A 27587-nucleotide genomic window follows, 5' to 3' on the forward strand; every position below is an offset into this window, starting at 1 on the left:
ATTAGAACTCATACTCTGGGTAGAGTAACAAACTGACTAGCAGAAGCCTTGCAAATAGAAGACCTTCTTTTTTTTTTCTTTTTTTTTTCTTTTTTGCACCACGTGGAGCAGGAGTAGACCTTGGCAAGCGGTTCATTTCAACCTGTCATTTTTCAAAAAAGGAAACTGAGACCAAGAGAAATTAAAGTGATTCCCTCAGGTAATTATGGCCACTTAGAAGTAGAAATTAGATTTAAATCAAGGATTTGAGCATATAGTCCAAGACTTCTAAACTTTGCTTGAAGCAATTAAATTTGTTAATTGTGCCCCCTCCCAGTCCACTTGAGGTCCAGTTCTTCACTTAAATGGGTCAGCTAAGGGACTGCGATAGGTGCTGAAATGTGGATCACCTGCTACAAGAAAAGAATATACTTCCCCTTGACCTGCAGGTCTAAATTTGCTCTGGATTAGTGCACGTTGGGACTGAGCAGGGAGAAGACAATCAACATTCCATAGGAGGTTAATCTGGGTGAGTTCCCTCCAGGGAGAAACCATGGAAGACTTGCTACACACTTTAACCAGATCTTTCCTCAGCTTGAATTGGAAATTTCAATATACAGCTCCTTCCTTAAAAATACAGGTTGACCTTCCTTTTCAGTCTCCCAGCCCCCATTCAAGTCTCACCAGTGCATTGAGTTTAGCTTGCATTAGTTTAGCTCTCATTTTGCCAAATATTTGCAAGTGTTTCCTTTATCTTCAATTGTGTTTTACTCCCTAAATGAAACAAAGACACAGTTCTCTAGGGCCCAGGCTGCTTTACCTATTTACTGTTCTATTTTTGGTTTATCCTATTAAACCTCACATTACAAAAGTCTGTGGGAAATGGTGTAGAGTGGGTTAAGGTTTTCTAGAATGGAGCCTAGAAGTGGTGTATGGAAAAGGTTGAACAGTGGAAAGATGGCCCAGCTGCCGCAGCTCAGTGTTTGAGCATCAATTTATTAATCAGGAGATCATGGTTCGATTCCCAGTCAGGGCACATGCCCAGGTTGCGGGCTCGATCCCCAGTGTGGGGTGTGCAGGAGGCAGCCAAGCAATGATTCTCTATCATCATTGATGTTTCTATCTCTCTCCCTCTCCCTTCCTCTCTGAAATTAATAAAAATATATTTTTAACAAAAGTGGAAAGATGAAGGGGTGGTGATTGGAAAGTGTTTCTCAGGCCTTTCATTGTCAGGCTCATCACCCTGTCAGAACCTAACATGGTGATGGTAGTCCATGGGCCAGTTTATTAGATATGCAGACTGACAGGCTTCACTCCAGACTTAGTGAATAAGAATCTGCATTTTAGCAAGACACCCAGGTGATTATGCATACATTCAAGTTTGAAGAGTACAGAACCACTATTCCAAGGTAGTAAAAAGGATAAGGATCTTAAATTGAGCAAATACCCTAATATATTTGACCAGCACCTACTTTTCCCCTCTTTTCCCAGCAGGACTCCATCTCAGAATCCTGCAGCTAACTCTATTACACAGTGGGTGGGTGGGAGGAAGATCCTCTTCAATTTCCTCCTTTCTGGGACCCCTGGGACCCCCCCACTCCCCGCCTCCCAGAGCGCCTTCAGAAGCACCCTTCTCAGGGAAGACTTTCTCTTCCCCAAACTGAAAGAGTGGCTTTGGAGAGGGGTTACTACGTGAGGGACTCACAGTTTTACATACCAATACGGACAAAGGCACTCTGCAAAACTGCCCCTTAGAAACAATTATCACCTTGCCACCTGAGGTTTGAGCAGCCCCCACCCCCATCCCTCTCCCTTTTGAAATCCAGCTTAAAGTGAAATTGAGAATGGGCAAGTGTGTGTGAGTGTGTGTGTGTGTGTGTGTGTGTGTGTGTGTGTGAGAGAGAGAGAGAGAGAGAGAGAGAGAGAGAGAGAGAGAGAGAGAGAGAGAGAGAGATGGAGATCGCACGCAATAACATCTCTGCTCTAAAGAGACATGAAAAGGAGATTCTTATGAGCTTGTCGGTTTAGGCATCGCTCTCTGTACCTTTCTGCTTCCCAGACAAATGGAACCGTAATTTTAAGGTGGCTAGCACAAGACTGGGAGCGTCCACATTTGCCGAACCACATTTGCCAGGAAGGACAGATTCTCATTTGAGCCCTCTCAGGGTCCTTTCCAAAAGATTCCCAGGCTACTCTCCTTCCTCTTCAATCTTCTGAAAACTAAAACTTGAAAATCGATGGCATTCTGTGGATTGGCTAGTACTAAAATATCCATTGGGTGGCAGTAACACTATCCTCTTTATGACTTGCAGCAAACCAGAGAATGCATTCAATCAAATGAACCGATCTTGTAGAAACACTGGAATCATTTATGCATTGCAGTTTCTCTTTCTTGTTTTCGCTCCTTCTTCCCTGGGATATTCTGAGTGGATTGTGGCTATTTATCAAGATCTTGTGGTATTCGTGGTTTGCTTGTCGTTTTCGCTCAGGATTAGCATCATTCACGGCAAACGCAAAGCTGCTTTTTTCCCCCTCCACTCTTTTCAAAAAAATCATTTTTGGGGGCTGCTGAAGAGAGCTAGGACCCAGGAGACACCTTCCCAAACAGCAGGGGTTGTGTGCTTTCACATAGCAGTACTGTACAAGGAAAACCCCGTTGGATCCGTTATTGCAGGATACTTGTGAAATATACATAGGATTCTTTCTTATGGCTGCATCCCGGACCTGGAAATTTTACTTGGGAACCAAGAAGATCTGAGAGGCTACATGTATTCGAAAGATTTGCAAGCAAGACTCTGGTTCCTGAAATAGAGCTCACAGACTTCCTTACTTACTGGCCTTTTTCCTTCCTTCCTTCCTTTTTTTTTTCTAATTTCTTCCCTCTTTTTCTGCTCTCTCCTCTCTCAGTCTCTCCTTTTCTATTTGCCTCTTCTTTTTTCTCCTAGTCTTCCTTCCACCCTCCCTGCTCTGCACCTGGATTGTATCTTCACCAAACAATCGGACACTTTGAGAACTAACTGGGGGCAGTCTTGTAGGGAAGAGCTGTATGGAATTATCTGCTTTTATGGTGAACTTGGCATTTGTGAATGGGTATCTTGTTCGTGATATTAATTGCTAGCAAAACAAGAAAAAGAACACGGGGGTAAAACGTGGATTTTTCTGAATACGCATTGTGATGACCAGCAATTACCTTACCGACTGATATCCAGAGGAGAAAAATTTGGAAGACTGTTGTGGGTAAGGTCATTTTATATATGCAAATCCATCAGTGGCGTGAGCAAACTTGGGCGTTTGTAATGGGAATGGGTGACTTGGATGATTGCTGCATCGCACTTATGGCTGTGATGTGGCCGTTATTGGCACTGAATGGAATAACTGCAGTTGGGTGTGTTGGTGTGTGTGCTTGTGCCTGTGTGTGTGTGTGTGTGTGTGTGTGTGTGTGTATTCTGAGTGTAATTAAAAATAAATTGGAGCATCACTCCCCACCTCCAATTATTTTTATATGGAAGAGTGTCTTGAATTAATTTTGGGTAGTCACTCTTTTGTTTGGATGCAATATTTGTGGCTCCTGTGTTCTGGAAGAGGTAGCAGTAGTGTAAGGAACAGTTACCAAAGAGCCCTATTTCAAATGAAACGAGCTACTTTTTATTTATTTAAAGAAAGATGTTTTCAACTCTGCAGCATTCTGCTGCATTTCACAGCCGCAATGGGACAGGGACATCCCACTTGTCAAGTTCTTAAAGTTTAAGATGATAATCATTGTTAATTTGTTCTCTAGGTTGTGATTACTGGAAATTATTAAGTGCCCTAGGTTACTTTTTGTCCATTGGATTATCATGCAGAATGAAAAAGAAAAGAAAAAGCTGAAAATAATGACCAAAAAAGAGAAAAGAATAGTGCAATATCATTTCAAATGTCACAATAATGCTTTTCTGTCCTCAAGTTCAATTGCCGATAATATAATTACTTATCCAATACCCTAAATAACTGAAGCTGTGACCCACGTGCAGAGGAGTCGAAGGTTTGGAACCAGAAAGCATCCTTTTATTGCAATGCAGCTAGCTTTGGATATGCAGGCAATTACACACTTCCCTTAACCTTAAGTTGAGGATGCGTCCTATCTGCCACATCTATTTTACCCTTCCAGTAAAAAGTTAGAGACTAGAGCATGAAGGATGCTTAAACATATTCTGCCTAGGAAATGGGATAAAAAAATCAATATTGATGACATGGTTCAGTGCACCGTACTGCAATGCTAAAGTCCAATATTCAGTACCTATGATGAGAGAATGGAGCATTTACATGTGTTATAAATCTCACCGGGTAGATTCATCTGAAGGGAAAGGGAGAAGATATGTGGATATGTAGGAAGATGGATGGAAGTCGTGCATAATCAGTGATTATGTAACTTCATTACATCAGTGAGCTTCAGTCAACGATAGTGAGATGAAATGATTGTATAGAGAGAGGCTCCATCACCCTATTAACTTTTGAGGGCTTGTAACAGTTAACAGAGGAGGAGGAGGGCGGACTGAGATTAGCTCCAAAGGTCCTGTAAACCCTGATCTCTGTGGCGAATTTAGCATGAGTTTTCTCACAGTGAGTTTCTGAGGGACAGTCGATCGTGTAAGCTTTAGGGCTGGACAGGAGCAATTTTTGCCACACCCGTGGAGAGTCAGAAATGAGAGTCCGCAATGTTTCACAAGTGCCCCATTGAGTAATCCGGACTGATGTTTCCATCCAAGGTCACAGTTCTGTGCCCAATGATTGAAATATGTGACCCCAACTGAGAAGAAAGTTAAATCTATTGAAATGAAGACTGAACAGAATGACTATTTGGGGTCCTTGCTTGCATTTTTCCTGCTAGAGCTTGATGCAGATTTCAGTCTTGTGGTTCCCTTAATAAAAACGATTGCCTCCCCAGTGTGTTAGAAATGAGTGTTTGGTACCTTTATCTTTGCCTTGACAACCCGTTTCTGGGCCATTTTAACCCTCTGGGGAAAGAGAAGTAAAAACCTTCAAATGTAATGATATCCTGTTAAATTAAAAATAAATGGCAATGAGTTCAGTTTTAAAACAAATCCCAGAATAAAGAGCAATCCATTTTCAAGTTTTACTTATTGAATGGCTTAAAGGACATGTTGCAGCTGCCTGTGACTTTTACCATGAAATGAGATAAATGTACTGTGCTCCCTGTACAGAGAAAGGAATACTGCAGAATAAAATGTCATTTTCCCCGATTTTTTATTTGGAGCTGTGATTTTCTTTAAAAGAAGATACACATAAGCTCCTTTTGGCCTTCTACTGTTTTAGGATCTTTTTTCCTTAATGGATTATATATTCCCTCATAATGAAACTCCTGCTAAAATCCTAACCCTGTTGAATTAAATAATTTTCTCTTCTCACCTAGTTGTGCGATTTCCCTTTACATTCCTATTTCCTTTTACATTTATGTTACAAAAAAAAAGGCTAAATGACTTTTTTTTTTATCATGGAGATGAAATGATTCTTTCATTTTTTTCCTATGGAGTCAGGTGCAGGATCTAGATATCCACTAAGTAACTTTGAAAAGATCTGCTCACCCCAAATCAGAATAGTGGGATGGTGGAATGAAATTTTGAGCTCTGATATTTGAGATGACTTTCTTATTTTTGCAGGACATGCCCCAAACACTGATATGTTGTGCCAGTGGATTTGGAGGTTTGGTGTTCATATTGTATAGGAAATTGGAAGTGAAGTTAACTCCTGATTCCTTCCTTCAGGGGTCAGGGTAACACTACAGCTGCTTCCATGCTGTTCGTCTTCAACTATGTGCAGAAGAGTCTGCAATGATTTTTCCCTGCACTCCTTATTTTAATATTTTATAAATGACATTCTCAGTTGTTTTCTGACATAAATCACATGCATGTTACCAAAATGGCATAATCTAGAGGCTTTATAAGCTCAGTAGTGGATACAAGTAATACTAGAAAGGAAAAGAAGTCTCTAAAAATGACAATGACCGTGAAACGTACATACACATATCATTGTTATCCTTTTAATTGAAGACTGCATATATTCACATTAGGAAAGACAGTTTCAATCATTTTAATAGCACTTTATAACCTGTTACTTTCTTTTGGAGAGGATTATGTAACTGAGGCAGGTTATGGCATTTTTCTTAGGCATCCTACAAATCAATAATAAAAAAGCTTTGCTTAATAGATAAACACTTAAACATGAAGAGAGTGAGTAATTTAAAATAGAATATCTATTTCTCTAGTTTATTACCATTTTGTCAGCCCAGGTTATATAGTTAGATTAGAAAATATTTGTGAAAATACAAGAAATCCCATTTATAAATATAGAAAATATTAATTTTGTTTCCTGACCAGTTGCTTTAGCAAAATCAGATTTAGCTGACAAGTAATCACAGTATTCCTAAAACTAGAGAACATTTTAAAAGGAAATTTTATTATGTTTGCAATGTATGTGAACAAATAGTGTTATTGTTAAAATGACAAATAAAAAAAACATTTTAAGAACTGAACTTTTAGCATTAATTTAAGATTTATATTTCAGAATCTTTTCATATGTTATACCCTGAAGGGTTTGGGATATACTTTGCCTTACAACCATATAATCTTTGATGTTTGGCAAATCTCGTGTTTTTATAAAGCAGACTACTCCATAATGTGTGGCAACCAGAGCACCCAAGTGTTGATTAATAAGATTTAAAAGTAGCAAGTTTTCTGGTAATGCTCAACTTAAAAAGCATAATTATAATGGCACCATTTGGGCAGCTATAGATAAGGCAGTCTCAGCATTTTTCTTATTAAATTCCAATCCTATTTCCATTAGTTATATCAGGGATCTCAAAGAGGAAGGAGTTCAGCTCTCTGAGACATCAGGCATTGGGGAATTTGGGGCTGAGTCAGAGGGCCTGCCCACCACTGCAGGCTCTGTCAGTTACAAGCTTTGTGACTTCTGACCTTGCATTTTACCTCTCTGTGTTCAAAAGAATCATTTAAAAATACAACAGTTACATGTTGCACTAAAGAGACAAGATGTGCGTCTAAGTGCTTACCATCACACTATACCTTCGAGATATATGACATTATTATTATTAAGGGTTCCCCAAAGTCGGATGAACATAACAGTGCATTTTCTCTCACACCCTTATTGTAAATCTTTACAGTCACTTTCTAGTACTGGTTACAGTTAGCTTTCTAGTATAGTTACAGCTGTCCAGTGAGTAAGCAACACAGATAAATTCCAAGGTTTGATTGCTAACTTTAACTCAGCACTCAGTTTTTTTTCAGCAGTATTCAGATGGGAATATAGTTGTCTTAAGTAACTGAAAAAAAAGTTGCTTTTGAATAGTATTTAAGGAATGGTAAAAAAGGGCTTTGTGTGTGAGAATGTTTTAAGCTGATTGCTTTTCTTTTTAAATGCTCCTGAGTACTTAGGTGTTTTTGTTTGGGGTAACAAGAGTACACAACTGTTCACAAACAAACTTGATGCTACCACTTAAAATGGGTCAGTTGACCAAAAGAGCTACCCTCATTTGTCAGTTTATTTAAAAAAGGAGAATGGGTTTGAATACTAAGCATAATAGAGGACATAAAGATATAAAGATAATAGTTCTGTTTTGGAATGTGCTAGTTGCAATAATTGCTAAGGTTCTTTAGGGGGAAGCAATCCCCCATGTGTCACTATTATCACTGCATTTCTTTAATGTTCTTGTGTCTTAACATAAATACATTTCCACATGTGAGAAGGATATAGCTAGTGATATGACCTTCCATATATGTTTTTAGGTGACTGGATAATCATGTGAAAAAGAAAAAGATAGTTTTATATTTTAGGGTAGAATTGGAAAGGGGAACATTATTGCTGTAAATAAAAGTAGGTATACATGAACTTAAAGAACTTTCCTGCTATAAGAGCATCTCCCTAAATTCTCAGTATCTTGCTTTTTACCTTAAGAATCCCCAATATTTCTCTGTTCCAGATGAATGTGATCATGCCTATTTATGATCATGACTTCCCTGATGCTTTTAAATAGCAAGCATTTTCTTGGTTTCCTATATTTTAAAAATGCATATGCCTTCTGTCGCATGGGAATGCTTTAGATTTGCTCTAGCAGATTTACTAGGGAATATTGTAGGAATGTAGACAGGCTTGTTTATTTGACAAATTCTGCTAATCATCTTACAACTATGCTTTTAATTTTCACCCAGAGAATGCCACCCTGGAGTATTTTACACTGCAGATAGAGTTCCATTACAAGCCAACCACATGGCTCGATGGACATACCCTTGCTGCTTACCCTGACCACTGGCTTACAATGAAAGATCTTTAATTGAAATGTATTTTGGTTCCTCTGTTTAGAAACAATATTCAGGTGCCCAAACTTGAAGACTTCTAAGGCTTTTAGCTTTAGAGAAGGGATGACTGACCAGCCTAGTGCTGCTTTCTTATCACACTATCTGTAACTGCCAAGCTGTGAACTGTGGAGAAAGCAGAGGGAGAAAGCAAAGCACTTTAATATTTTGCTTCTGAAAATCTGATCTTTCCTGTTTTCATATGAAAACATTAAAAGTAATATTTTTCATAACAGGCTATTCAAAGGGTATGTTATAGTTACAATGTATATATATGTAAAATACAAAAACAGTACTAAATGAATTATTATATTCATACAAGGGCTGCATGTTTAAGAATATATATTTAAAATTAGATTGTATTTTTTAATAATTTCCTAAGTCAGGAAGCTGTGTGTGGAGTTAGGACTCACCAAAAAAAAAAGAAATGGACTGTGCATTGTGATCATATAATTATAGGCCTTCATTCTTTCAATGTGTTTGTTAATTATGTGAATTACAATAAATCACTGTATGAATAATCACAAAATTATTCACAGTGGTTTATTTTCTCATGGTATGATCAAAGTGATTTAATTGGTAGGTTCTTACCCTATCAACATTTACATATAATAGAACTGTGGCTTAGTATAGTGATCTTCATCATTTTGTGGTATACAGTTCCCCTTTTTAATTAAAAAATTTGGAAGACCACTTAACCATAGTTGTTCTTTCAGTATCAGCTGATTGAGAAAATGAATAATAAAATTATTATGAACATAGTAATTCTTTAAAATTAATTTGACTGTGAATAGTCACAACAGGGTATACTTACATCTTTGAAATACATTATTTATCTACATAGAAAGATTCTAGACCCCTTGGAGTAACTCCTGCAATCTTTGTAAATAAAAGGCCTATATATCTAGAGCCAAAATACTTGCATTGCATATGTATATGAATCATGTTTATCTTATATACAAAATGAAAGGCAAGTGCTTATGGTGGTGGAATTTGGATCCAAGAAGTTGGATTTTGGAAGAATGGAGTTAGAGTATCTGACTTGCTATGAACATACATTCAAAGTTTCAACACAAGGAAATTCACATTCAAATTTTGGAATTCAACTATTATAACATAAAATTGTCTGATATTGCAAAATAATTGCACTTTATTTTTTTAATAATTGCACTTTAAAAGAGAAAATAAGTGTTATTCTTATTGCTGTCAGAATGAAAATTAATTATAAATATAGCCAGAGGTGATTACAGTGGCCTCATAAAAACTGTAAAGAAATTACATACAGTGTAGAAGTAAAGGATGTCCCATGGTGTAAATTTAGCCCCCAGGGAAATTTTGGATGAGAAGAATGAAATTATGTTTGTGAGATCCCACAATTTGTTGGCTCTCCCATGATACATGATTCCTGTTTCTTGATATGATATAAGTTCTCAGTTGAGTATTTTAGCTACATAGCAATTGTTCTTGTTGAGGCTAATTTCAGTGCATCTAATCCTTTGGACTCTCACTTTATTGACTTATGATCACTCACATGGCGCCCCCACTCAGAATTGGTAGACTTTTTATTTTAAGTACACTCTGCCCTTCTTGGCCTCATTTGATCTCTGGAGACACAATATAGTGAGAGCTGGGAAAATAGGTCACTGGTGGGCCTTCTTGCCTGTTCTATACTGTTTTCTTCAATCGCTTTGAATCTCCCCACCTGCAGGGATCTGCTCTTCTTTGGAGCCTCTCCTTCTGCCTGATTTTCCTGCATATCCACCCTGGAATCCCTGGTGTTTAGGACTGCCATCACTGTCTCTGTTGTATGCTGTCTTCTTGCTTCCTAAGTACATTCACCAATAGGTCTTATCAAAATATCCTTTAGCTACATTTTATCCCACTCTGAAGAAATGGGTTTTCATATTTCACTTCTTTAACAGGGTCACTCTGCTTAAATAGACAATAATGAACCAATGTGGGAATAATGAAGACAGTATTATTTTTATAATGTTTGGCAAGTTACCACCACATAGATACTAAATGAAGGAGATACAGTTGTGTGTGTGTGTGTGTGTGTGTGTGTGTGCGTGCGTGTGTGCGTGCATCCGTGTGTGCGTGCATGCGTATGATTTTTATCAAGATGTTTAACATATGAATCCCTGTTAATATGCTAAGTGAACACATGATCTCACTCATTTATGGAATATAATGAACAACATAAACTGATAAACAAAAACAGATCCAGAGACAGAGAAGCATCGATCAGACCGTCAAACCTCAGAGGGAAGGTAGGGGAGGGCGGGGGTAAGGGAGAGAGATCAACCAAAGGACTTATATGCAAGCATATAGGCCTAACCAATGGACACAGACAACAGAGGGGTGAGGGCATGAGTGAGGGGGTGGGGGGTAATGTGGGGATAAGGACACATGTGATAACTTAATCAATAAAGGAATTAAATAAATAAAAAAAGCAATATGTACCTATATGAAAAAAATATGCTAAGTGAAAAGTTTAAAATAGTAGGCTTCCTTGCTTTGAAATTTGGAGAAAATATGCCATTAATTTTTTTTTTCTGATCCAGGGAAAATAGTTTCAGTAGACTGCATTTTTTTATGATAAGGTGGACAGGGGTTGTGGAGGACATACTTTTATTCTGGTAGTGACCTCCAATCTTATTGTGCAGACAGCTGTCTAACACACCTATCTGAAGGAATGACACTGACTATGAATTTAATGCTCCCAGACTCTCTGCTAACTTTATTTCAGAAGGAACACAGGGGAGCTAAACACAGCAGTAAAGACAGAAAACTGAGAGGCTTAGAATGGTATTTTGTGTACACAAAGCTTCATGGGGCCAAGAGAGAAAATTTGAATGTAACAAATGAATCAGGTGGTTCTCAGTGCTTGGCTTTCCAATACCCCCCTTAAAGCCCCTAATTGTTCTCACCATGACACAAGTCCTGAATGGCACCCAAGAGACTCCCAGCTCCACAGTGTGCAGTGTAAATGCATTCAAGGGGTCTCTAGGGGTTGTGGACTCTGCTGCTTTCCCTTGTCGGGGTTCTCCTCCAGGGCACATAATAACACAGTCAGAGAGCAAGCTGCTCATGTCAGCGGGTATGCTCATCCCAAGGAGTGAGCGCTCAATGCTTAGCTCTAGGAGGCCAATGCCTGTCTATTTTGTATTTCCAGAGCCCAGCATTGTGTGTGGATATAGTAGGTCATTAGTACATCACTCTTACATGACCAAATGCTTAAGCATTTAGCAACAGCAGATCAGTTTTAGATCAGTGTTCACTCAATCTATGCTGCATTGTAAACTGAGACTAAAACTGCTGATTTAGGAAAGTAAAAAAGGAAAATTGAGTAATAAAGGATAGAGAGGATTAATATTAGGTAATTTGTAACCTACAAATAGACTGAGGGAGAAAAAAATGGTTGGCCCTTCTTTCCTTATTCCCTCCCTCCCTCCCTCCCCCTTTCTCTCCTTCCACTTGCTTCTTCTTCAGCCTATTCTACCTTCCTTCATTCCACTCCCAGCTTAGGTATTTGAGGGCCTTTGGTGTTCAGGGTACTAGAAGAGGGTCTGCATAGGATATAGAGGTGAGTGATGTCACATGTCTAGGCCTAAAGATGGTTAGTCTGGGGTAGGAGGTGATAAAAAAAATCATATAGAGTTCTCTGCAGGTAGGAGCATACAAAGCTACTGGGAAAGAGGTCAGTACAGAAAAGGCAAGGAGGCCCCACCAGTGACCTATCTCCCAAGCTCTCCCTGTAATTCAAGGTAGTCTATTATGAGTACTTCTAGGAGGTATGGCACAGGCTCAGGGAAGGGTCAGAACACTTGGAAGTATTAGGCTTGTTAAAGGAGGTGAGGTTTACAATAAACTTTGCAGGGTTTCACACCAGTGTGGAGAAGATATAACATTCCAGGTAGTTGGGGAGATCAAGAACAAAGATATTGTAAGTGGGAGCAAAGGGAGCATGCTTAGAGAGGAGCTGATGTTTTGCTTTCCCCAGAGAATGGAGTATGGGATGCAGAATGTAAGACTATGAGGCTGGAGCCCCAAGTCTCCAGGTCAGACAGGCAGGAGCCAAGGGAATGGGGTTTCATGAGCATAAGGAAAACAGAACATTTTATGACCTACTCATATTTATGCTTTAGGAACAAGAGGAATAAATTATGAGTCTGTATCTCCAGGATACCTTTCATTCCTAGTTTTCTGAATTTCCCAAGGACTCCTGAATCCCATGTTCACTCCATATTTCTTCATGTTGAACTCCTGTTCTCAAACAGCCATCATGGGCTCTCTTCATTTCCTTTCTTCTTTTCTCCTTTCTAAGGCTAAAGCACTGTTGCTAGTGCTAGGTAAATACAGAGGCCAAAGTTTAAAATGAACTATTGTGATACTTTTCTTTCTCTGACTGGCTTATTTCGCTTAGTATAATACTCTCCACTCATACGTGGAATCTAATGAACAAAATAAGCTAATGAATAAATAGATCCAGTGACATAGAAACATGGAACAGACTGATGAATTTCAGAAAGAAAGCAGGGGTAGGGGTGGGGGATGGGAAGTGATTAACTGGGGAACTTGAATGCATATATGCATAGCCCATGGACACAGACAATCGAGTGGTGAAGGCCTGCGAGGGGTGGGTGGGTAGAGGGTTGAAGGGGTCAATGGGAACACACACACACACACACACACACACACACACACACACACACAAAACAAAGGGGACATCTATAATACTTAAAAAAATAAAGATAAATTTAAAAAAGAATTGAAAAAATAACTAGTGTGTTTCTTTAAAGCAGAAGGAGGCATTCTTTAACAGGCCATATCCATTCCAACTATCTTTGCTTAGTAGTAGTAAAAGTTGCCACCTATCCTAGCAAACAAGCTGTGGTTTAAATGTAACTCTTCAATGAGGATGTTTAAAGTTTCTTTCTTTACAGTGATGGCAACAGCAAAGTGACCCAAAAGTGGCAATTAATTTGGGAGGGAGGAGAAGTTGGAAAAGGCAGCTTGGTGGGGGGAAAAGAAAAAGGAAAGTTTTTTATATAATGTAATGGCAAGGTGAAAATATAAATTCCAAAATGTCTTTGTATTAAGATCAGGTGGAAAAAGAATAATGCTTTAGAGCAGTGGTTCTCAATCTTGGCTGCACATTAGCATCACCTGGAAATCTTTTTAAAATCCTGATTTCTGGGCCTCATCCTCCGGAAATTCTGTTTCTTTGTTATGGGGTGGGGCCACAACATTAGTAACAAAGAAACAATTTCCAGAGGATGAGGCCCAGAAATCGGGATTTTAAAAAGATTCCCAGGTGATTCTAATGTACAGCCAAGGTTGAGAACCACTGCTTTAGAGTCTATTATAGATTTATTCATAGCAAGTGTTAAGTCTTCTAACTACCAGTAATTATAACAATTTTTAATTGTAGATGGAAATCTCAAAGTGAACCCCCTAAAAAAACCCTCATTTACCCATGTTTAAATTATTTCCCTTATCAAATACTTTATATACACTTCTAATAAGTAGAAGAAAAGAAACCAGTAGAGAGTGGGGTGTTTTTCTGTTTGTTTGTTTGTTTTTTACTATTTCTGACCACTACATATTGAAAATTCTAGTAAGTTGGTAAATGGCCAAACATGGAAGATAAAATGAAAAGGAAGTCAATTTGCTTAAGCATAAGCTAAATATTACATGCATGATTATTAGGAGTCAGCTAAAAGAACAAGTAACATAGTCTAGTTGTTGTTAAAACTTAGCTTAGCCCTGAGGATTCTGATTCAATGGTGGAATGGAGCAAAGGAATTTGTACTTTAAAAAATGTCTGCGATCAGTGGGTGCACTATGCTGCTCCTTGGGAGGGCATCAGCAGAATCCTCTCAGTCTGTCAGTATTCCCTTCCTCTTCCTATCACACTTTATTATGGATATTGGATGCTTTCCTCAATATTCTTCGAAGTGCCCTACCAACTCCGCTTCAATTTTCAAGTCTGAAGCCCTTTGCAACTACATGGCATATGCTAAGACTCTCCGATGCTGAAATTCTGGTACTGCCACAATAATCAGATGATTACTGTTCAGCAACTGTGTCTTATGCTTGCCCTTGGTAAGCATTGTCCTTTGATCCTATTGAATTGGCAGAATCACTCCTTCCAATGTGCACGTTAATTGATTAACTTCATGTGAATGAGTAAGAAATACTACTTAAGCCCTGGCTGATGTGGCTCAGTTGGTTGGGTGTTGTCCCCATGTACCAAGAGGTCACCAGTTTCGATTCCTGGTCAGGGCACATACCTGGGTTGTGGGCTTGATGCCAAATAGGGAGTGTGCAGGAAGCAGCGGATCTCTCTCTCTCTCTCTCAAATAAAAACATTTTAAAAAGAAATGCTATTTGAGGGCCCCATCTATTGTAAGGATTGTGCTTAATACAGGCTGAAGATGTTAAATACAGTTCTTGCCATCAAAAGCTTATGGTTCAGTGGGGAAGACAGATGTGCTCTATTGGGTTCCCTGGAAACAGAAGGTTTAGCTGCTTCTAAGGCAGAGGAAGAAACTGATTGAAATATGGTTGCAACTGAGGCTTTAGCAGATCCTATTGGTCCTTCAAATTTGTCTAAAATTGAGTCACAAGCCCTAACCGGTTTGGCCCAGGTTCAAGGGTCCCAGGTTCGATTCTGGTCAAGGGTATGTACCTTGGTTGCGGGCACATCCCCAGTGGGGAGTGTGCAGGAGACAGCTGATCGACGTTTCTCTCTCACTGATGTTTCTAGCTCTCTATCCCTCTCCCTTCCTCTCTGTAAAAAAAATCAATAAAATATATTTTAAAAAATAAATAAAATTGAGTCACAAGTCGAGGTTTTCTATTCCTACATCAGGTAGTCACTGGCTGTGCGCTACCCTGGGGGAGGGGGTATAATCTAGAGCAAGAAACTTTCCTGCAGCTTTTGGTGGTAGTTCCCAGAGAGGGACCCAGCTGTTGAACCCTCAGCTACAGGATGAATACCTAGCCCAAGAAGATGGGAACAGAGGTATTTGGAAGCTCTAACAAGGACATTGTATTCCTTTTTCCCTTGAGGCATGCTGCAATAATACCAGAGGAATTACTTAGGTAATACTGGCAAATCTTAAATATTTGTTTAAAGGGGTAAAGACACTAAATATTATTGAGTACAAGGCCTTGTTCTATGTAAATTTCAGAGGATGGTTTTCTGAGGAATACAGACGATCAATATTTAATGAGCATCTCCTTTTTTCCCTGGACTTCCATAGGAAGAAAGGAAAGAGTTGAAAATCGAGGCCCTGAGTGTGTACATAGGACCCATTTTTGTTCAGTGGTTTATGTGCTTGATTCCAAGGTTAAGAGGAGGAATTGGTGGGAGGTCAGGGAAGGGGCAAGGAAATGAAGCAGAGCACCTCAAGGATAAGTTCTCTGAACTCCAAAGATAATAAGACAATTATTTGGATTGTGTGGGACAAGGCTATAAAGGGATAGTGAATGTTGGCAGAAGGCAAGACTTAAACTGAGTGGCAATGGAATGAGCTGAATGTAACTTACTGGTACATAACAGAGTGAAAGCAGTGTTTCATTATTAGGATCAGTCAGTCTGTGATTTGGATTAGTGGGGGTCTAGTTTTGAATATGATGAATTTGAAATCATTGAAAGAATAATTGAAAGAATATATCCTAGAGTTCAATTTTCACTGAAAAGGAAGAGTTTCATATAACACTATTCACTTTTAATATTATGTAAAAATATTAATTTATTTCCTTAATGTGAGGGAAGTGCCATTACTTTCAATTTTTAAATGCTTTCTTTAGCTCTAGTGAGGTGACAGGGAGTACCTTCTGTTTTTTATTTCCTGTAAAGATATTCAATCAAATTGAATACACTGAGACCAATTGTGGCAGTAATTTTTAGAACTAGTGGCTGTGTCTAAATGGGAAACCACTCATTAAATCATAGAAAATTTGAATAGGAATGAACTTAGTACACCTCCTTGCAGATATATAAAATCTCTCTATTATAACTCAACTAATTATCCATTAACTGATATTCACATCAATAAACAACTACTTTGACTGTTTTCCCCCTCACTTGACCTGGCATTTGACTAGATAATCAATTCAATTCAGTTCAGCAAATAATCCCAGATTGTCTATCTTCCAAATGCTAAATGCAAGCACTAGAATGAGCAATTTACTCATTGCTAAAGCAATGAAAGATGTACACTGCTAAGTATTTTTAAAAATTTCTCTTAAAATAAAAACTTACTTCTCACCATTATCACCAGGCCTGCTCTAAACAATTGGTCCATTCCTTTTCTGGTCCTGACATGTCTTTTATAATTTTAAAAAAGTTTATAGTATTTTTAAAAGACTAAGAACTCAGTGAAGATACTCCTTTTCCATAATACTCCCCTTGTGTTTACTGATATACATCTTATTTTATTTTTTAAAAATATTTTTATTGATTTCAGAGGAAGAGCGAAGGGAGAGAGAGATACAAATATTAATGATGAAAGAGAATCATAGATCGGCCGCCTCCTGCATGCCCTCTATTTGGAATTGAACACACAACCCGGGCATGTGCCCTGACAGGGAATCAAACCGTAAGTTCCTGATTAATAGGTCAACACTCAACCACTGAGCCACACAGCCCGGGCATTTTTTCCCAATACATGGAGATTTCAAAATCTCAAAATATTTATTATATTTTTTTCATTCAATATGATTTCAAGTCCCCAGGATCACAAGTTGTTCTATGTTTACTATTTGCAACATGCTCTTTGTGCACAATAGACTTTTCTTTTATCCTCATACAAGTGAATCAACTGATTTTAGCTTTGCATACAGTGTCACATCTCTTAAAGTAAGTCATGTTATTTTAACTTTCCTATTCAAGAGCTATGTAGGTGGTATGGGAGATGAATGATTCCTATTGGAACAGACTGCATCAGAGGCTACTTAAACCTCATCTATATTTTTAAGTAGAAACATAATTACTATTTCCTGTTTCCAAGATTAAAATTAGCCTTAATTTCTTAAGATTGTAATCAGAGAAGGTGTGAGTTACTGCTCTAAGCATTTTTCTTGACTCTCTCAATTTCCTAGAATCAAATATTCAAATCCTAGTAGATCTAAATTCATCCTTTATTAGTTTCAGAACTCCTCCTAGCCCAATCTTATTAGTTTTATTGTTAGTGTTAATGTTACTATGGCTATGATTACCAAAGTATAAAAAGAATACATATGATAAAGCCTCATCATGTAGCTTCAGTCAAGTTTTTATAATCTGGAAGATATTAAGAAAATTAATTTAACTTTACTGGAATCATTAGATAAGTCACAGATATTAAATAGACCTGGCCACTATAATTAAGTCTTTACCACTCCAAGAAAGAATTATAGCACCCCAAAAGTATATTTGTATATACATACATTTACTTTTTAAGTATCTCAAAAGTTAACTGGAAATTATTTAATACCAAGGACAGTCTCTTAGAGAACTTGTTTTTATAAGACCTGTTCTAATTTTATGTTGGGAATATTAAAGTGTGGGATAATTGAGGGCAATGCATAAAATGTGTTGAATACTAACCTCAATGTTCAAACCAAAAAGGGCTATATATCCCAAGTGCCCATCAGTAGACTAGTGGATAAAAAGCTGGTGGCAAATTTATACCATGGAATACTATGCAGCAGTAAAAAAGAAGAATCTCTTACCCTTTGAGACAGCATGGAGGGACCTGAAGAGTATTATGCTAAGTGAAATAAATCAGTCAAAGAAAGACAAGTACCACATGATCGCACTCATATTTGGAATCTAATTAACAAAATAAACTGATGAACAGAGTGGATCCAGGGACATGGAAGCATGGAACAGAGTGTGGAAATTCAGAGGGAAGGCAAGGGAGGTTGAGCGGGTGGGAGGTAATCAACCAAAAACCTTGTATGCATATATGCATAACCCATGGACATGGACAATAGGATGGTGAAGGGGGTCAATATGGGAAAAATGCATATGTAATACTTTCAACAATAAAGATGAAAAAAAACCCCAAAATTTAAAAAAACCATATAACCATAAAAACAAACAAACAAAAACAAAAAGGGCCGAGACCAGTTTGGCTCAGTGGATAGAGCATCGGCCTGCGGACTGAAAGGTCCCGGGTTCGATTCCGGTCAAGGGCATGTACCTGGGTTGCGGGCACATCCCCAGTAGGAGGTGTGCAGGAGGCAGCTGATCGATGTTTCTCTCCCATCGATGTTTCTAACTCTCTATCTCTCTCTCCCTTCCTCTCTGTAAAAAATCAATAAAATATATTTTTTAAAAAATTAAAAAAACAAAACAAAAAAACAAAAAGGTCTATATAAACCAGGACACTGACCATTGAATAAAATAAGCTTAAAGCAAGGACTTTGTGGCTCCTGGTAATACTGTGAGGGGCGTGGAATTTCCCTCCGATGTACTTCTGCCTTTAGTTTAAACAATTCTTTACTTTGATTTCTAAATGCTAAGTGTTCCCCACCAGAGAGGACTGTTTTATCCTAAGAATCTTATGTGTTCCCAAGCCACCAATAGCCATGTCTTTTTCTCATCAAATTAACCATTTTAAAAATGTTACTTCTGTGTGTCTCCTCCACTTGAATGTAAGGCTGAGAGAACAGGATCTCATCTGTCTAGTTCAGGGGTGGGCAAACTTTTTGACTCGAGGGCCACAATGGGTTCTTAAACTTGACCGGAGGACTGGAACAAAAGCATGGATGGAGTGTTTGTGTGAACTAATATAAATTCAAAGTAAACATCATTACATAAAAGGGTACGGTCTTTTTTTTTTCTTTAGTTTTATTCATTTCAAACGGGGCGGATCCAGCCCGCGGGCCGTAGTTTGCTCACGGTTGGTCTAGTTGATCCCATCTCTTTGGTGCCTAGGAGAGTGCCTGGCCCATAGTATCCTATCTAATAAAAGAGAAATATGGTAATTAGCGTACTACCGCTACCCTTGCCATTGCCTAATCAGGGTGATATGCAAATTAACTGCCAGCCAAGATGGCGGCCGGCAGCCAGGCAGCTGGAAGCGAACATGAGGCTTGCTTGCTTCAGTGACGGAATACTCCAACATTCCCCGCCTGCCGCTGCCGGCCTCTGAGCTTGCAGTTTGAAACATTGTAACAAATATAGAAGCTAAACAAAACCCCAGAAACCAGCTTTCAGCCGGCCGGGATCTCAGAGCTGGAGTTGATACTGTGTTTTGATTGTAGAACCCAAACAAACCAGATACCTGCTTTCAGCAGCGAGGCCTAAGAGCTGGAGCCAGAGCTAAAGCTGGCCCAGAATAAAAAAAAAAAGAAAAAAAGGAGCAGTTGGGAGCTTCAGTCACCCGCCAGCCTGAAAACAGCCATCAGCCCCTCACCCAGACTGGCCAGGCACCCCAGTGGGGACCCCCACCCTGATCAGGGACACCCTTCAGGGCAAACCAGCCGGCCCCCACCCATGCACCAGGCCTCTACCCTATATAGTAAAAGGGTAATATGCCTCCCAGCACCGGGATCAGCGGAGCCGAGAGGCCTCCCAGCACCGGGATCAGCATGACAGGGGGCAGCGCCCAAACCCCCTGATGGCCCTACAGCTCTGTGTGTGATGGGGTGGGGCCACAACCTCCCTATCGGTCCTGCTCTGTATGTGACACGGTGCGGCACACCAACCTCAACCCCCCCCGCCAAAGGCCCTGCTCTGTGTGTGACGGAGTAGAGCCATAACCTCCCCATCGGCCCTGCCCTGAGTGTGAGAGTGGCGGTGCCCCAACCCCCTGATCAGCCCTGCTCTGTGTGTGACAGGGGGCGGTGCCCCAACTCCTCTATTGGCCCTACTCTGTGAGTGACAGGGAGGAGTTCCTCAACCCCCTGATGGGCCCTGCTCTTTGTGTGACAGGGGGGAGCTCCCCAACCCCCTGATGGGCCCTGCTCTGTGCGTGACAGGGGGGAGCTCCCCATCCTCCTGATCAACCCTGCTCTGTTCGTGACAGGGTACGGAGACCCAACCCCCCTGATGCGCCCTGCTCTGTGCGTGACAGGAGGCAGCGCCCCAACCCCCTGATTGGCCCTGCTCTGTGTGTGACAGGGGGTGGCGCCGCAACCTCCCCATCGACCCTGCCTTGAGTGTGACAGGGGGCGGTGCCCCAACCCCCCAATCGGCCCTACCCTGAGCGTGACTGAGGGTGGCATCGCAACCTCCCAATCCGCCCTGCTCTGTGCATGACAGGGGGCGGCGACCCAACTCCCCAATTGGCCCTGCTCTGAGCCCGACCAGGGGCTTCACCTAGGGATTGGGCCTGCCCTCTGCCACCTAGGAGCAGGCCTAAGCCAGCAGGGCGCTATCTCCCGAGGGGTCCCAGATTACGAGAGGGCACAGGCCGGGCTGAGGGACCCCCCCTTCCCCCTTGAGTGCACAAATTTTGTGCACCGGGCCTCTAGTCCTATATAATAAAAGCCTAATATGCTAAGTGTCCAGTCATCTGGTCAGCTGTTTAACCAATCAAAGGGTAATATCCTAATGATATGCTAAGGCCGCTCAACCACTCGCTATGCTGTGAACTGACCACCAGGGGGCAGATGCTCCAATCGGTAGGTTAGCTTGCTGCTGGGGTGCAGCTGATTGGGACTGAGCGAGAAGGGGCTGGACACCCCCTGGAGCCCTCCCTCATCCCTCCCCAGTCCCAGTTGTGCACTGGTGGGGTCCCTTGGCCTGACTTGTACCCTCTTGCAATCCAGGGCCCTTTGGGGGATGTCAGAGAGCTGGTTTGAGCCCAATCCCACAGGCTGAGGAACCCCACTGGCGCATGACTTCATGCACCAGGCCTCTAGTGACTTAATAATTATCAAAGAAAGGAAAGATAGAAGGAAGAGATGGAGGAAGGAGGGGGTATTTCCCAAGGTGTGCTGGTCTCAGCATAATAGGAGAAAGAGGAGTTTAATGAAGAAACACAGTTAGCCCAGCTTGGTAGATATAAGGCCTTTGCATTGTAAAATTTTTGTTCATGAGGCAATGTTATCTATGTAGTCTATGTAGTAAAGGTAGTATCTATTCCATCCCTCAGGTCAGAACATAGGCCCATCACATCCTCCAGGTTAATTGATCAAATACCTGGAGTGCCAGGCTGAGGACTGAGAACTTATAGTGAAAGGTTTTGGCTACATTGATAATGTAGAAAACAATGGTTTAGGACCATTATTCTGACAATATTTTTTTTTAATATATTTTATTGATTTTTTACAGAGAGGAAGGGAGAGAGATAGAGAGTTAGAAACATCGATGAGAGAGAAACATCGATCAGCCGCTTCCTGCACATCTCCCACTGGGGATGTGCCCGCAGCCCAGGTACATTCCCTTGACCGGAATTGAACCTGGGACCCCTCAGTCCGCAGGCCGACGCTCTATCCACTGAGCCAAACCGGTTTCAGCCTGACAATAATTTTTAAAAAGATTTCTTATTGATTTTTAGAGAGAGAAGAAGGGAGAGGGAGAGACAGCAAAACATCAATGTGAGAGGGAAACATGCCTTCTGCACGCCCCCTACCAGGGTCAGAGCCCACAACCTGGGCATGTGCCCTGATAGGAATTGAACTGGCAACCGAGCTACACTGGCCAAGGACAATAATTTTTTAAGGTGAGTGAAGCAGGAATAGACTGGAGCCTATTTTAGGCAGCTACCGTTTCTGTAAATAAATTATGTGACAAAACTCATATTTTTAGCTTCATAGTTTTCCCCCCCTTACATGGAAGTAGCTATTATGAAGGAGCTTTTAAAAAATCATTGAATTTTCATTTTTACTCTCCTTCCTAGTTAAATTAATATATCTTCCCATTATTGCATAAGATATCATGTTATACTACAATTGGCATTAGAACCAAAGTAAGCCTGAGTTCCAGTTTTGGCTTTTAACATTTATTAGCTGTAGGACCTTGGTGTTTATGAGTTTTGGTTTCCAAATGTCTAAAAAGAAAAGAATACCTATATTTGGGATAGCAATTTTCAACCAGTGTGCTACAAGAATTTTTTAAAAATGAAATATCTGATTATTTAGTCAGGGTACTGACCTCTTTCCCTTAGACTGCCAAATAAAAAAAAATGAAAACAGCCAACACAACAGTCTGGTGTGAATGAATCAGATGTATATCCATTTTTTGTCAGGTCAGTAAAAATATATTATATATATTTTTTGGTGTGCCACAGAATTTTAGTAATTAGTTTATGTGTGCTATGAGATGAAAAAGGTTGAAAATCCATGCTTTAGGATTATAGGGAAAAGTAAAACTAACATTGGTAAAGCGTATCATGCAGTGCTTGACAAATAGTAGCTACATATTAAATAGTAATCCTTATTATTTTAATAGTTTAACATGTGTTAAAAATAGCAGTTCAGAATATTCTTTACTTTTTTCACTATATCCAATGGTCAATTTTCCATACTCATTTGACTAATCTGTGAGCAGCATTTGTACAGTGGGTCACTCCTTGGCTTTTGGAATAACAAAATCTCTTCGTTTAACTTCTATTTCATTGTTTACTCCTTTTCAGTCTGCTTTGCTGGTCTGTTCCCTTCTCTCTCCTTCATGTTGGAAAGCCCTATCGTTCAGCTCTGAGTCGTCTCCTCAGTCTACACTCACCCTTTAGTGATTTCATCCATTCACATAGCTATAAATACCATTTGTCAACTCCTAAAATTATACCCCCACGTTGTTCTCTTTCCTGAACTCCAAACACACTTAACTGTTTATCTGCTATCGCCACCTACTTGACATTTGTCAATTACCTTGTCCAAAACTGACCTTCTCTTTCCCCACCCAAATCTACCTTACTCTCAGTTTTCCCATCTCAATTGATCTCATTTTATAAATACATATTTTTAATTGATTTCAGGGAGGAAAGGAGAGGGAGAGCTAGAAACATCAATGATGAGAGAGAATCATTGATTGGCTGCCTCCTGCACACCCCACATGGGGGATCAAGCCCTCAACCTGGGCGTATGTCTTGACCCAGAATTAAATCGTGACCTCCTTCCTGGTTCATAGGTCAACGCTCAACTACTGAGCCATGCCAGCTGGGCTTGATGTCAGTTTTATCCCTTAATTTGTTCAGCCCAAAGATCTTGAATTATCCACCATGCCTCTCCCTCCCTCATACACCACATCTAATGTCATCAAGCCCTGTTGGTACTGTCTTCACACATAACCAGAATTTAACCACTTCTTACCACTTCTACTACTATCAACTTTGTTGAAACCTCCATGACCGCTTTCCTAAATTGCAGTAGTAACCTCCAAACTGACTCCCTGCCTCTGCCATTGCCCTCTACAATCTGCTCTCCACATAGCAATCACAATTGTCCTTTGAAAATGGAAGGCAGACATGTCAATCTACTGCTCAAAGCCCTGCAAAGGTTGCTGGTTTTACTCACAGTAAAAGCAAAATACTGTACTTATAATTGCCTAGAGCAGTGGTCGGCAAACTGCGGCTTGCGAGCCACATGTGGCTCTTTGGCCCCTTGAGTGTGACTCTTCCACAAAATAACATGTGCGGGCGCACATATACAGTGCGATTGAAACTTTGTGGCTCATGGGCAGAAGTTGGTATTTTGTGGAAGAGCCACACTTAAGGGGCCAAAGAGCTGCATGTGGCTCGAGAGCCACAGTTTGCCGACCACTGGCCTAGAGACATTGGCCTGCATTCCTACTTTGACTTCATTTCCCCTATACTCACCCAGCTTTTTTTTCACTTTCTTATTTCTCTTCATCCTAAACTTGCTATTCTTTGAACATGCCAGGTAAGTTCTTGGTTTTTGGAGCTTTGCACTAGCTGTTCTTTTTTGTTGTTTTCTTTTTAAAGATTTTTTTATTGATATTTAGAGAGAGAGGAAGGGAGAGGGAAAGGGAAAGATCTATGTGAGAGCAAGACATCTATAGACTGCTTCCATCATGCCCCCTACCGGGGATTGAACCCACAACCTGGCCATAGGACCTGACTGGGAATCGAACTGCAAACTTTCAATGCATGGGATGACACTCAAACAACTGAGCTACACCAGCAAGAGCTGGCTGTTCTCTTTATCTGGAGCATTATTTCTCAAGACTAACTTTCTCACCTCCATCAATGTTATCTTTTATGTGTAATTTTGGCATTTATGTGTCAGCTACCCTGACTACACCCTCTAAAATTGCAACACAACCACCTCCACACTCCTGATTTCCTTGTCCACATTTTAGTATTTGTAAGTACTTCTTACCTTGTAACATTTTTCATAAATTTCTTCTTTATAATGTTTATTGGTTATCACTAGAGTTTTAGCTCCATAAAGGCAGGGATCTTTGTCTGTTTATTTCACTAAGAACAATGCACATTTAGTGAAAAATTGTTAAATGAATAAATATTGTTATAAAATGGAGATAATAATCATCAATTCCTAAAGGTACTGTTATGAAGATTTAAATAAGATGATGTACATATACATGAAACATGGAACAGACTGCGGACTCTCAGAGGGAAGGCAGGGAGGGGTAGGTGGGGAGGGAAGAGATTAACCAAGGAACTTATCTGCATATATCCATAGCCCATGGACACAGATAATAGTATGGTGAAGTGGGGGGGGGAGGTTTGGTGGGGCAAGGGTCAAAGGAGGAAAAAATGGGTTCACCTATAATACTTTCAACAATAAAGATAAATTTAAAAATAAATAAATAAATACATAAGATGATGTAGTTAAATGATTTTTTTAAAAAAATATTGTATTAAGATAATTTATAAGGTTACTGAGAACTTCTCAAGAGTTAAAAAGCTGACAAAAATGATATTCCAAGAATGCATATTAATGAATAACCAATTTTTTTTGGTAGATCCAATGACAGTTTTGATTATTCAACATATTTAATTTTTTTGGTTCTTTTCCACATTTTATAAATAGAAAAAATAAATGTAATGAGGTATTCTTATGTGTATCATAAATAGAGGTTTAATGTGTGGCATTCAATAGAAATAAATATTTTATTTTTCTATATTTGTAGAAACACTGAAAAATAGTTATAACTGGAAGCCTTTTGTAAGTCAAAACAAAAAGTATTATTTCTGACTATTGAATGGGTATTCTAATTCTGTCTCTTTCCCAATCACCAGTTGCCTATTCTAATAAAATACATTCATTCTTCTATATTGCATTCATATAACTTAGTCTTTTCCAGATAATTTACAAATGTTTTACTGCCTGCCAACCCTTGTGTAATTAAATAAGATGACAGAATGTGCCCATAGTTTATTCTGTGGATCTCTAACTACAGATACAGAGGCTTACATTAAGTAAGGGGTGAGTGATACACTTATGTATATATATATATATTTTTTTTCTTCCACTAAATTTTTTTAAGAATTTTGACTTTGGAATCCACTATTCACTATTTTGTGAATAGATCTTTTGCATTTTTTCTTATTCTTTTATTTTCTTGAGTGTTCTCCATTCACCTTCATCTCTTTTCTCCAAGTTTGATATATTCAGATATTCACCTATTCCTGCTAAAGTTCACTGATATTTTTACCAGCAGAAAATGGGGGAGATATGGAAGAAGGAGGGGGAAAGAGAAGAATAGCAAACTTCACATTATTTCCTGGATGTTACCATAGATCTAAACATTGTAAGTTTTGTTCCATTTTAGCAAGAACCACTTTTTCTAGGGTTTTCATTGCCACTTATGCTTACTTCACTTTGTACTCTTCTGCTGATTGTGGGTGGATGGAGTTTGACTATTTCAGAATAGTTACAGGTGGGTGGGTTCAAGTATCTCTAGTGGGTTGAGAAAAAAGCCATGCTTACATAGATGCGATCCTTCTATTAAAATCCTGAGAGTAATATTTAATGTCTATGTTCACCACGCACATAGCAGAGTCCATCTGTACAGGATCCAACAGTATCTGAAGAGTCTGTGTGCAGGGGTTCTAATATCCAAGATCTGATTTTTTCCTTGGTAGACAAAGTTTCTCTCCTGAGGGCATGACGTGGGCCTGGATGCCTTTGGGTCTATACAAATACAAGATGCTATGAATCTGTCAACACTTAGTTTTCCTACTGCAGCAGATCGAAGTGCATAGCTTTAGGGCCTTGTGTACACTGCTTTGTCTTTAGATATTATACCTTTACTAGAGGCCCGGTGCACAAAAATTCGTGCACTTGGGGGGGAGGGGCTCCCTCAGCCTGGCCTGAGGCCTCTCACAGTCTGGGTCCCCATGGGGGATATCCATCTGCTGGCTTTGGCCTGCTCCGCGGAGGGATCAGGCCTAAGCTGGCAGTCAGACATCCCTCTGGCAGCCCAGGAGCCCTTGGGGGATGTCCAACTCATGGGGAGTGGGCCTAAGCTCTAGTTGGGCATCCTTAGTGCTGCTGCGGAAGTGGAAGAGGCTCCCACCACTGCTACTGTGCTAGCCAGCCATGAGCTGGCTTCTGGCTGAGCAGCACTCCCCCTGTGGAAGCACACTGACCACCAGGGGGCAGCTCCTGTGTTGAGTGTCTGCCCCCTGGTGGTCAGTGCGTGTCATAGCAACCGGTCATTCTGCCATTAGGGTCAATTTGCATGTCACCCTTTTATTATATAGGTTGTTGATTGGCTTTCTATTGTGGGTAGTTGTGGTATCATATGATCTACTCAGGTACCAAGTAAGTACAGTCTCTTTGTTGTTGTTATTGTTTTTAATATATTTTTATTTATTTCAGAGAGGATGGGAGAGGGATAGAGAGACAGAGACATCAATGATGAGAGAGAATCATTGATCAGCTGCCTTCTGCACTCCCCCTGCTGGGGATGGAGCCCACAATCCTGGCATGTGCCCTTGAGCAGAACTGAAACTGGGACCCTTCAGTCCAAAGGCCGATGCTCTGTCCACTGAGCCAAACCAGCTAGGGATACATTCTTTTCTTTGATTTGAAGTCCAGTTCTTTTCTAGTTTGATATACAGACCTTGTAGAGACCAGTGATTCTGTTTATACATTGAAAGCACCAGTCAATTTAGAGTATACTTTCTGTATGATCAGGCCACCAAAGATTGAAACAAACCTTTCAAAATATAGAAGAGTTTTGCTGGTTGTTCCTGAATGACCACTTCACTTAAAGTGATATTTAGATCATAATAAAATCTAAATAGATATCATTATATTCTCATTTTCTGTCTTTTCTCTAACTGAGAAAATGCGTTACCTTAA

General features: G+C 40.0%; 1 protein-coding gene across 1 annotated transcript in view; it reads left to right on the forward strand.

Moving 5' to 3' along the window:
* Positions 1–2466: 2466 nt before the first annotated feature.
* The window catches only part of IL1RAPL1 (interleukin 1 receptor accessory protein like 1), a gene marked incomplete at its 3' end in the record, with an annotated part of 1430596 nt that continues 1405475 nt past the window's right edge, over positions 2467–27587 (forward strand). Inside the window, exon 1 of the mRNA XM_081115397.1 lies at positions 2467–3216. The remainder of the gene's footprint in view (positions 3217–27587) is intronic.

The sequence above is a fragment of the Myotis nattereri genome (assembly GCF_964212035.1).
Source record: "Myotis nattereri genome assembly, chromosome: X".
In the NCBI taxonomy this organism is placed as follows: domain Eukaryota; kingdom Metazoa; phylum Chordata; class Mammalia; order Chiroptera; family Vespertilionidae; genus Myotis; species Myotis nattereri.